At 47.1% G+C, this 11,721-nt stretch overlaps 1 protein-coding gene across 4 annotated transcripts in view; it reads right to left on the bottom strand.

Annotated features, from left to right (window-relative positions):
• Positions 1 to 2,272: 2,272 nt before the first annotated feature.
• Positions 2,273 to 11,721, bottom strand: part of LOC126985115 (orexin/Hypocretin receptor type 1-like) — a 200,619-nt gene continuing 191,170 nt past the window's right edge. For all 4 annotated transcript variants that reach the window (XM_050839580.1, XM_050839581.1, XM_050839579.1 and 1 more), the window contains one exon: positions 2,273 to 3,827. The gene's annotated coding sequence lies outside the window, so the exon portion shown is untranslated. The remainder of the gene's footprint in view (positions 3,828 to 11,721) is intronic.

Raw genomic sequence — 11,721 nt, forward strand, 5'->3', positions numbered from 1 at the left:
ACGAGCCTGCAAAAATATGACGAGGGCAACAAAGTGGGCAAAAGAAAGGTGGGATGCCGACAGGAGGAGAAAGCTGTCCTCTAACCAAACCGACCCGAAACAGTGGTGGGGGCTGGTGAAGGAACAGCAAGGCCTTACCCCCCAGGAACGTATCCCGCCCCTAAGGAAACCTGACGGAGACCTGGCCATCACCAGCCGGGAAAAGGCTGACCTGCTGGCCTGTCACTTCAGTCAAAAGATGACAACCCAGGAGCCAGACAGGCAGCCGCCCACCCTCCCCCAACTCATCGCCTCAAGACTAGAGTGTGCTAATCTCTGAGGACGCTGTCAGGAGACATCTGAGGGGCGTCAACACCAGGAAGGCGCCAGGCCCTGACAGCGTGAGTCCATACTTACTGCGGCGATGCTCCGATGAGCTCACCAGCCCCCTCGCCCAGATCTTCCGGCGATGCCTGCAGAGCGGGGTGTGGCCTGCACAGTGGAAGGAGGCCAGAGTCACACCCGTACACAAGAAAAAATCCAGGTCCGAGCCAGGCAATTACAGGCCAATATCACTCCTCCCAATCATCAGCAAGATATTTGAGAGGATCATCGGGGAGCAATTGACATCCTTCCTCGAGGAAAACCACCTGCAGTCACCGAAGCAGTTTGGTTTTCGGAAGGGCCGCTCTACCTCAGACCTCCTCCTTCTCCTCTCAAAGTCCTGGCATGACGCCCTTGATGACGGCCACCCCTCTCTCGTGATTGCCCTGGATATAGCTAGCGCGTTCGACTCCGTTTGGCACCGCGGTCTGACGGCGAAGCTACAGCAACTAGGCATCACGGGGGACCTGCTGCGCCTGCTCTCAAACTACCTGTTAGGCAGGAGCCTCCGCGTAGCAGTCAACGGAAGCACCTCGACCAGCTTCCCGGTGGAGACCTCCGTTCCACAGAGGTCAGTCCTCGGACCTATCCTGTGGAACATATATTTCAGTGACCTCCTGCAAACCATCCCGGCAGCAAGCGCCTACGCCGACGACTGCACCCTCTCCAGAACATACAAGAGGGAGGAAGCCCAGGACGTGATAGAGTCCGTCAACAGACAGTTGGCAGACATAATGGCCTGGGGAAAGAGGTGGCAAGTCAGGTTTGCCCCTGACAAAACCCAGGCCATGGTAATATCACGTTCTCGGGAGGACGCGAGGCAACTCCACGGCAGGCTGAGATTCGGGAACGACACCATCCCTCTGCAGGCCAGCGTCGACATCCTGGGCGTGGAGGTGGACTCCCAGCTGCGGTTCGACCGTGACCTTGAAAGGGTGGCGCATAAAGCCTCCCAGAAGGTGAACCTCCTGTGCCGCATGAAGAACCTCCTCGATGCTCAAGGCCTGAACACCTTCTATAAGGCACAAGTCCGTCCAGTGATGGAGTATGCACCGCTCATCTGGATGGCCAGCGCCCGCTGCCACCTCAATCTGCTAGACAAGGTGCAGAGGAGGGCTGAACGCCTCATCAACGGCACCCAGCACCACCATTCGAGCCAGTGGGAGAGACAACGACAACAACATCGACAACAACAACAACAACCACCACACGAGCGACGGGCAAGAGCAGCCACGAACCAGCTGAACAGCCTGGAGCACAGTCGCCGCGTCGCTGCCCTGACGGTGCTACACAAGGCACAAGTGAGCCTAGTGCCCCACCTGACGGACCTGAGGGCTACCTGGAGGAGGTCTGAGCGCAGCACGAGAACGGTGCTGAGCAACGCCTCCCTCCTGGAAGTGCCAATGGCCCGCTCCAGCACCCACCAACGTGCCTTCTCCATCGCAGGGGTGGTGTGGTGGAACAACCTCACTGCTGATGTGGACGTGACACAACTGTCCACTCAGCAGATGAAGGTTGCGTCCCACAGGTGGCTACTCCTACACCCACCGTAAACATGTATATAATTGTATAATATAATCGGCAGAAGCTTTTAAATAGCTCCCCAACGGTCGGGGAACTTTAGCAGAAAATAATATGCCATTTACTAATGTACTGAACATATTTAAATAAGAGAGAGAGAGAGAGAGAGAGAGAGAGAGAGAGAGAGAGAGAGAGAGAGAGAGAGAGAGAGAGAGAGAGAGAGAGAGAGAGAGAGAGAGAGAGAGAGAGAGAGAGAGAGAGAGATAGAGAGAGAGAGAGAGAGAGAGAGAGAGAGAGAGAGAGAGAGAGAGAGAGAGAGAGAGAGAGAGAGAGAGAGAGAGAGAGAGAGAGAGAGAGAGAGAGAGAGAGAGAGAGAGAGAGAGAGAGAGAGAGAGAGAGAGAGAGAAAGCATCAGTGGGATATTGTGAATGTCTGATATTTAGTCTCCATGATAATATTATGAAACTTATTTCGTTTTAGTGCCGTGTTTATGCGCTTTTGTTGTGGAGTGGTTAGCGTGCCGAGCTACGAATCCGTGGGCCCGGGTTCCAGGCTCACCCAGCTGCTCACTTTTCCTTTCGGGGTGGGCGATGAACGGGTACCTGGGGAAGCCTGGGGAAGGTTACTGTGTTAATTCCAAGTCACACTGACCTTGTGCCCCGAGGCTGTGGGTTCTTCCCACCAGAGGCTCCAGGACCAATGCGACGAAAATGAGCACCGAGGCCACGCGCACCGATAGTCTTATCCCCTAACATTACTTTACTTCTACATTTATAAGGCTGTAAGCGGCCGTTCTGTGGCGAAGATGAAATAAAGCAGAGTTAAAGCTGGCTAAAGGAAGGGGAGCTGCAGGGCTAGACGTCAGGGAGGATGACGGGGCCTGGTATTCGTAAATGGCGGAGTTCAGGTACTTGGAGAGGAAGGTTAACAGTAGTTATATTCGGACCCTTTGGTAGTTGATTTACGCTACTCCTTCATGGGGCCTAGACTTGTCTTTGTCACTTAACAAAAAGAAGTAATAGTATTTTTATGCAACTTTGATTTAAACGACGCCATGACGGTGTCTCGGTAATCACACAATAACAAGGGACAACCTCACCTTCCGAGAAGCATAATAATAAGCAAACTTAAGTATCGGTTTGGTGCGGCATTAGCCTGACAAGTCTGAGTGATTTAATGAAATCTGCGGATGATAAAAAAAATGGTTGGGTGCACAGGCCCTGAACCACTCTGTTACAGGGAAGGAAGCACTAGATATGTAATTCTGTCCGTGCCTGACGCCTCTCAAACATGAGAAAAGCAGCAAGGAAGAGTTCACTATTTCCCCACCACGCCAACCTCTGCGTCATCGCCATGCTTTCAGAACTGATGTCAAGCAACTACCGCCGAGGAATCACATATGGGCAACTCACGCCTCGAGGCCAGCAGACCACCACGCGACAGGAAAACACTAATCACGAAGAACACGAAGCCTAAGTTTAAACATAAGTTAACCTAATTTGTGTACATGCGGCCAGATCCTTGAACAATAGCTACGCCTTAGCGTTATGAGCAGACGCCTAAAACAAACTAACCAATACGTGACAATCCACTGATAACACAGAGTATTACTTAATTACTGAATTGCTTCATGGACATACTCCACCTCCCACTTTCTCGCCTCACAACACAAACGAACTACAGATGAAGATTATTTTTTTGGTGTTGCCTTATGGTAAATGCTAATTATATAGTCTCTGATATACTGGTAACAAATAACAAGTAATCCAAGTACATATTGATTTCCCTAACGACGCCAACCAATGAACAAGAACCTTTCAGGAGGTGCCTCAGGAGTCCTTCACTCTCGGAGCGTCGGCAGCGTCCGGCGTGAGGGTGAGGCTGCCAGTCCCTTGGTGAAGCATTCTGAACCCGCTTAGTCCGAGCGACGCATGTGGCCATTCCTGTGGGGAGGAGAAACTCATTAGTTGTTGGTGCAAATGGAGCGCAAGTCTGAAATACGTGGAAGTTAAGACGGAGGTGTTCCTTTGGTGGCGCATTTCCTCAGAGATAAACTTCATATTATTGACCTTTCAGAGTTCAGTTTTTGCCTGACGGTATGGGATACAGACAAAGGCAAACAAAAAAAAAAGTCCTCAACACGCTCCTCTACCGAAGAATATAGAGCATGCTACAAATGAGTAATCAGCGCCTTCGGGCATCATGATTTGGGTCAGCTCAATGTCGTTCTTTCAGTCCGTCTGTTTGCTTGTCTTTCTGACCGTTACCGAAATATGTAATAAAAAGATAATTATGGTCGTCACTTAACACACATGAGAACATCTTTATCTATAATTGATTAACTATTGGGAACGCGCCGATGCAACTTACTAAACGATCGGGTAAAATGAAAACCTTGATTAAATGATTTAGGGGTAGATGTTGGGGGTTGGGGCTTGGGGGTTAGGGGGTTCATGTTGGAGTTGGGGGTTGAACTGTGGGCTGAGGGTGGGGCTGGGGTTTTCGTATTAGAGGTTGGGGGTTGGAGGGTCGTGACGGTTGTGGATTGGTGGTGAGGATTGGGAAAAGAAATTGGGGTAAAGGGTGAGGGGTGAGGGATTGGGGTGAGGAATAGAGGTTGGGGTAGGGGATGAGAGGGTGGATAATGGGGGTTGAAGGTGAAGTTTGAGGGTTGGGGGTGGAGGTTGAGGGCTGATAGGGGAGGCTGAGGGAGTGTGAGTGTTATGAGGTTGGAGGCTGGAGTTGGGGGTGGGGGTGGAGGTTGGGGGCTTTGGGTAGTGTTGCCAGATTGTCCCACTTAGCCTATTATATTTACCGATTTCTGACCCAAAATCAGTCTTATGGGCCCTAATAACGAGATCTATTTATATTCATCAGTAAAATCGTTAATTTCTGATGTTTTTTGGGGGTGGTTGAGGCTCAAAAACCGGAAAATTCGATACACAGAGGAAGGCGGTCTGGGAGCGGTGGCTTTGGGTGGACGTTGGGGGAGCGTGCATTAGGTCGACAATGAGGTATGAGATGGGAGTTGTGGGTGGGGGTGGAGGTTGCTATAGTCCGCCACATATGTGAAGTCCGTTTGGGTGGGTCCGAACCAGAGTTACCATATTATCGTACTCAAAACATCGCATTTATCAGTTCCAGGACCCAAAACTCTCCTACCCACACAGATAACGAGATTCCAGTTAAAGTTATTGTTAAAAGCGTTACTTATTGGTGCTTGTTTGCGATAACTGTAAGTCAGAAACCGGAAAATATAATGTGCTGCGTGGCTGAGTACGACAACTTGGTAACGCTGGTCCGAACCTCTTCACAGCTCTGCCACATCACTCTCCCTCTTATGTCAGCGAGGTACTATGTTCATTTTTTTGTAGTGTATTCAATATTCTGTATACATTAAATAATTTTTGGAGGGGCTATGGCAATGGGATTCCCCGAGCGGGCCCCGACGAATCGTATTTCATAGCTGAGTTTGACACTGGTGAAGGACGGGATGGGTTATGAGTAAGGGTGTAGGCTGGGCATTGAGGGTAAGTTTTGGGGGTTGTGGGTGAGTGAAGGCTGGGGTTGTGAGTTAGGGTGTAGGTTGGGCATTGAGGGTAAGTTTTGGGGGTTGTGGGTGAGTGAAGGCTGGGGTTGGGAGTTAGGGTGTAGGTTGGGCATTGAGGGTAAGTTTTGGGGGTTGTGGGTGAGTGAAGGCTGGGGTTGTGAGTTAGGGTGTAGGCTGGGCATTGAGGGTAAGTTTTGGGGGTTGTGGGTGAGTGAAGGCTGGGGTTGTGAGTTAGGGTGTAGGCTGGGCATTGAGGGTAAGTTTTGGGGGTTGTGGGTGAGTGAAGGCTGGGGTTGTGAGTTAGGGTGTAGGTTGGGCATTGAGGGGAAGTTTTGGGCGTTGTGGGTGAGTGAAGGCTGGGGTTGTGAGTTAGGGTGTAGGGTGGGCATTGAGGGTAAGTTTTGGGGGTTGTGGGTGAGTGAAGGCTGGGGTTGTGAGTTAGGGTGTAGGTTGGGCATTGAGGGTAAGTTTTGGGGGTTGTGGGTGAGTGAAGGCTGGGGTTGTGAGTTAGGGTGTAGGCTGGGCAATGAGGGTAAGTTTTGGGGTTGTGGGCAGTGAAGGCTGGGGTTGTGAGTTAGGGTGTAGGTTGGGCATTGAGGGTAAGTTTTGGGGTTGTGGGTGAGTGAAGGCTGGGGTTGTGAGTTAGGGTGTAGGCTGGGCATTGAGGGTAAGTTTTGGGGGTTGTGGGTGAGTGAAGGCTGGGGTTGTGAGTTAGGGTGTAGGCTGGGCATTGAGGGTAAGTTTTGGGGGTTGTGGGTGAGTGAAGGCTGGGGTTGTGAGTTAGGGTGTAGGCTGGGCACTGAGGGCAAGTTTCGGGGGTTGCAGGTAGGTGGATATGGTTATGGCTTGGGGGAAAGAAGGGGACGAATAAACAATGGAACATATGTGTGTGTGTGTTAGTGTGTGTGTGTGTCTCGGGTGGGCGGGGTCAAAACAGTCTACACAATAAAAGCGTCTGGAACAATATTGAAACACTTGGAAGAGAGTAATGTCGCGTGCTGGGTAAGGAAAGCGCATCGGGGGGAAAGTGTTTTAAAGAAACTTTATGAAATACGGAAATGGTGTTGCTTCTGGTGAGTGTGTGTTTTTTGTCATCATATGATTGCACACATTTGCATATTTTACTACGCAACACAATTAAAGGTTGCCTTCCTACTATCAAACGCGTTGCTGGTGTCATGGTGAAAGTAGGTTTCTGTAGTGAACGGACCGACTTCCAGACCGCCTACACCATTTAGTTGCAGTCTGTTTTTGATTAACCACAACACGAAAGCACCGTCCAGGGTATGTGCCGCGTCTGACGGCACATCTCACTCCCCTCGGGAGCAAAAGTTACGTTCTGTGAACAACATTAAGTTCCACCCGGGATGTAGGGACTGCGAGTGACGGGAATGAGGAAAGTTTGTGAGGGTGGATAGTTAATGCAGGGAGGTGAATGATGTGAATGTTGTATTTACCTACTTAAAGCTTTACAGGGCCTGGGCTTACGCTAGTGTGGTCCCGTCTCCGTATCTGTATTTGTCCAACTTTTTAAAGTTTTGAACACTACTCTTCGCCGATACTACATCCTCACTTAGTCTGTTCCAGACCTCTACATTTCTTTGCGGGAAGCTATATATATTTTTTTTATGTCTCTCAAGCATCTTCCTTCCCTCAATTTTTTACTGTGTTTATTTCTCCTTTTAGTAGTAACTCCTCATTATCTACATCTTCCATTTTGCTCAATATAATATAAATTTATATTAGGTCTCCCCTTTTTCTTCTTTGTTCCAGTGTTGGTAGGTCCATCTCCTTTAATCTTTCTTCATATGTAAATCCCTCCAGTTCTGGAACCATTTTTGTTGCCATTCTTTGTATTCTTTCTAGTTTTTTATGTGCTTTTTCTTATGGGGAGACCACAGCGCCTCCGCATATTCCAATTTTGGTCTAATAATAGTGGTTAATAACTTTTTCATCATATCCTCATCCATGTAGTGGAATGCTAATCCTATATTTCTCACCATTTTATACGTATCACCGAATATCCTATTAACTTGACTCTCAGGCTGTTGATTATCTTGTATTGTCACTCCCAGATCTCTCTCTTCTTGAACTTTCTTAAATATTTCTCCATCTCCCATTTTATATGTCCATTTTGGTCTCCCTTCACTCTTTCCCATTTCCATTACATGACTTTTCTTCACATTGAATTCCATTTCCTATTTAATACTCCATTTCCAAATCTTGTTCAGGTCATCTTGCAGAATTTCGCAGTCTTTCCTGTTTCTAATATGTCTCAGCAGTTTTTGCATCGTCTGCAAACAGGCTCATATAACTGTTTACTCCCTCCGGCATAACATTTACATATACTAGAAGGAGTACAGGTGCCAATACCGATCCTTGAGGCACTCCACTCTCTACAATTCTCCATTCCGATTTCGTGTCCTTTACCACTATTCTCATCTCTCTTCCCCTTAAGTAACTTTCCATCCAGTTCTTCATTTCCCTTTCAAATCTCCATTATTCCCCAGCTGTGTGTGTGTGTGTGTGTGTGTGTGTGTGTGTGTGTGTGTGTGTGTGTGTGTGTGTGTGTGTGTGTGTGTGTGTGTGTGTGTGTGTGTGTGTGTGTGTGTGTGTGTGTGTGTGTGTGTGTGTGTGTGTGTGTGCGTGCGCGCGCTCGCGAGCGTGCACAATCTAATTGTCATTAAAATTAGTCTCTCTCTCTCTCTCTCTCTCTCTCTCTCTCTCTCTCTCTCTCTCTCTCTCTCTCTCTCTCTCTCTCTCTCTCTCTCTCTCTCTCTCTCTCCCTTATTTCAATCTCATTTAGCTTGACGCCTCAATTTATATGTTGTTTCAAGCACAGATGAGGAGAGGCCTGGGTACCCATGAGGGTGATGGGCGTGTAAGAAACAGGGGAAGTTGATACATGTGGCGGACTGGTCTTTATGAAATTAGTTTTTTTCAAAGAGAAACAGTAACTGTATTAGATTGATTTTGTTTCTTGGTAAGTCCTAAGCCTGTTATGGGTCTGTCATTTCCTATGCACCTTCACCATTTCGTAATTTATAGGAAAACATTATACGTATGATGTCTTCATCACGTGCCCTTAGTCACTAGTGTCAAAGTTATAACCATGGTTTATGGCTGAACGTGCTTCTGGACGCATTGTATTATGTGGTAAGTAAAGGGGTGTTACGTACGGTGCGCGGAGCACTCATTAGCTTTATCTACCACAATGTCATACAGCTTTAGGAAGTTGTTGGGAGGCAATAATCAGTCAATAAAGAAAATGTCTTTTGCCACATATCTGAGCACTAGGACAGAAAACACCGGAAAAATAAAGGGAAAAGAGTGAATTACTCACAGGAGTACGAACACAACAACAAGGACAACAATAACCTCCATGGCTGCCGGAATGTGTACAAACTGGCATAACTTGACCGTCCTGGACGCACGGCCGATGGCAACTCACCCTTTGTTCATTCCCAGAGCTTGTACTACTACCACTGCTGCGGCCCTCCTCCTCCTCCTCCTCCTCCTCCAACTGCTGCTGCTGCTGCTACTACTACTACTACTACTACTACTACTACTACTACTACTACTACTACTACTACTACTACTACTACTACTACTACTACTACTACTACTACTACTATAATAATAATAATAATAATAATAATAATAATAATAATAATAATAATAATGATATCAATAATAATAACAAAGGCATTTCTCACAGGTGCCCTAAACATTTTACCCTAAAATCAAGAAGTTAGATTGGAGGGATACCATCGGGCAGCCTCATACAAATCAACAACTGCGTATAAATTTTTCATATTTGTCCACTCGTCTGTATCAGTCCACCTGACGGAGGGCAACTACCTTAAGCGTTTGAATGATGCACGAAGCAGAAATGATATCTTTCCGTGGAATTTATCTACGATTATGCCACAAGACGCTGGACCTTTACTTTCAATGAACTAAACAAAAGATCACGGTAATATTGTTACTGCTACCAAAACGATGAATTAATTTACTTTCAATATTAGTAAAAGCCTTACCCCCCAAAAGAGGGAACAGTACAATGGGATAAAAAAAAAGAAGCTTCCCGCAACATTCTCTGAAACGGTTTCTGTGCTGGCGGGAGGACGGGAGCCTTGAAGGCGTCCCTTTCCCTAACCAGAAGCACCACGCGGCGTACAAATATAGCTCACTACTATCAATACTAATGGGTCGGCGGCACCGGCGCGGCACAACACGCCGGTCAAAATAAAGGGAAACAGCCATTCAGCGCCGAGGCCTCTGTTTCCACTGCCCGTGCCGAGGTCACATGGCACACACACACACACACACACACACACACACACACACACACACACACACACACACACACGAAGCGAAAGAAACGATGAATATTTTGAATTGTTTTAAAGATGCATTTGTACAATTCCATAATGATATGAAGGGACGAAAAGTGGGTACAAATAATTATTAAAAACATGAAACAATATTACTAATGGACGAAAAGCTATTCACAACATTATTTTTCATGTAATACGTAATCCTGTATATTGGATCAGGGCGTGGCTTAGTGGTAGGAAGCAGAGAGTGCAAATCAATGGTAAAAAATCTGAATGGGGCAGTGTTACGAGTGGAGTCCCACAAGGGTCGGTGCTGGGTCCTCTGCTTTTTATTATTTACATCAATGACTTGGACACAGGAATTAGTAGTGATGTCAGCAAGTTCGCAAGATCGGTAGAGTAATCCAATCAGACAGGGACGCTAGCGTCCTCCAGGATGAGCTTGACAGAGTATATAATTGGGCGGGGAAGTGGCAGATGGAATTCAATGTCGGGAAGTGTAGCATTCTGAGTGTAGGTAGGAATAATCTCTCACACAATTACTCCTTAAATGACACTCCTCTAAGCAGGTCTGGGCGTGAGAGAGACTTAGGAGTCCTAGTGAGCACTGACCTCCGTCCTAGGGCTCAATGCATTCAGGCTAAAAATCGGGCAAACAGAGTACTTGGTTTCATCTCAAGGAGCGTAAGCAATAGGAGCGCTGAAGTCATCCTCAAACTTTACTTAGCACTAGTTAGACCTCATCTCGATTATGCAGTTCAGTTCTGGTCCCCCTACTATAGAATGGATATCAAGATGTTAGAATCTGTACAGAGGAGGATGAGAAAGATGATTCAGGGGGTGAGAAATTTGCCTTATGAAGACAGGCTGAAGCATTTAAATCTACACTCTCTAGAAAGGCGAAGGTTGCGAGGAGACTTGATCGAAGTCTATAAATGGATGAAGGGCTTTAATAAAGGGGATGTCAATCAGATTTTGATAGTAAAAGAGCCAGGTAGGACGCGTAGCAATGGTTTTAAGTTAGACAAATTCAGATTCAACAAAGACATAGGCAAGAATTGGTTCACCAATAGAGTGGTAGATAAATGGAACAGGCTTGGGAGCCATGTTGTGGGTGCCAATACCATAGATACATTCAAGAAGAGGTTAGATAAAGCCATGGATGGTGAGGTAAGGTGGGGTTGAGTGTACAGGAGTTGCCTTGTATAGGCCAACCGGCCTCTTGCAGACTCCTTACTTTCTTATGTTATGGTGATAAGGATAATGCCCTTACACGGTGAGGTGCACTACTGTAGAAGCTTACTGATCTTGTTAAGTCATCTAATGAAGAACAAGTAATTAATTTTAAGTTCCCGACATTCAAGATCCATCCTAAAGACGTACTTTAATCTGTTACAGGCAACAAGAATAAGGGAAAGTTTGGAAAGTTTCGTTTAGTCGGCGCAACATCTGTGGTCATATGCCGGAGAGAGACAGGAGGGGAAGGAATTATAGGAGAAGGGAACAGACCCCAGGAGACGGGACACAACCCCCGATTAATACCTGTACCCATTCACTGCTGGGTGGACAGGGGCGTAGGGTATCGGAAAAGCCGCCCAAATTTTTCCACTCCGCCCGGGAATCGAACCCGGGCTCTCTCGGTTGTGAGCCGAGTGTGCTAACCACAGCACCACGAGGCCCCACTAGAATAAGGGGCTCATTATCTTGTGCACATTTAAGGTTTTGAGCAGCGAGTATTTTTGTGCACGTGTGTTACAAAGTTCCACGTAAAAGGTTCGAGCAAGCGTCCAGCCAAGTCTCAAATATATATATTTTTATTTATTCTGCTCTGACTTATACTTAGTATGTAAAAGGGTGGGCTGTACGAACATAAGACTAGGGTACATTATAACAGCGTTCCAGACTATCATATATCTCAAACTTTTTCCTTGTGTCCATTACAGCACT

The sequence above is a fragment of the Eriocheir sinensis genome, chromosome 58 (genome assembly GCF_024679095.1).
Source record: "Eriocheir sinensis breed Jianghai 21 chromosome 58, ASM2467909v1, whole genome shotgun sequence".
NCBI classification, from domain to species: domain Eukaryota; kingdom Metazoa; phylum Arthropoda; class Malacostraca; order Decapoda; family Varunidae; genus Eriocheir; species Eriocheir sinensis.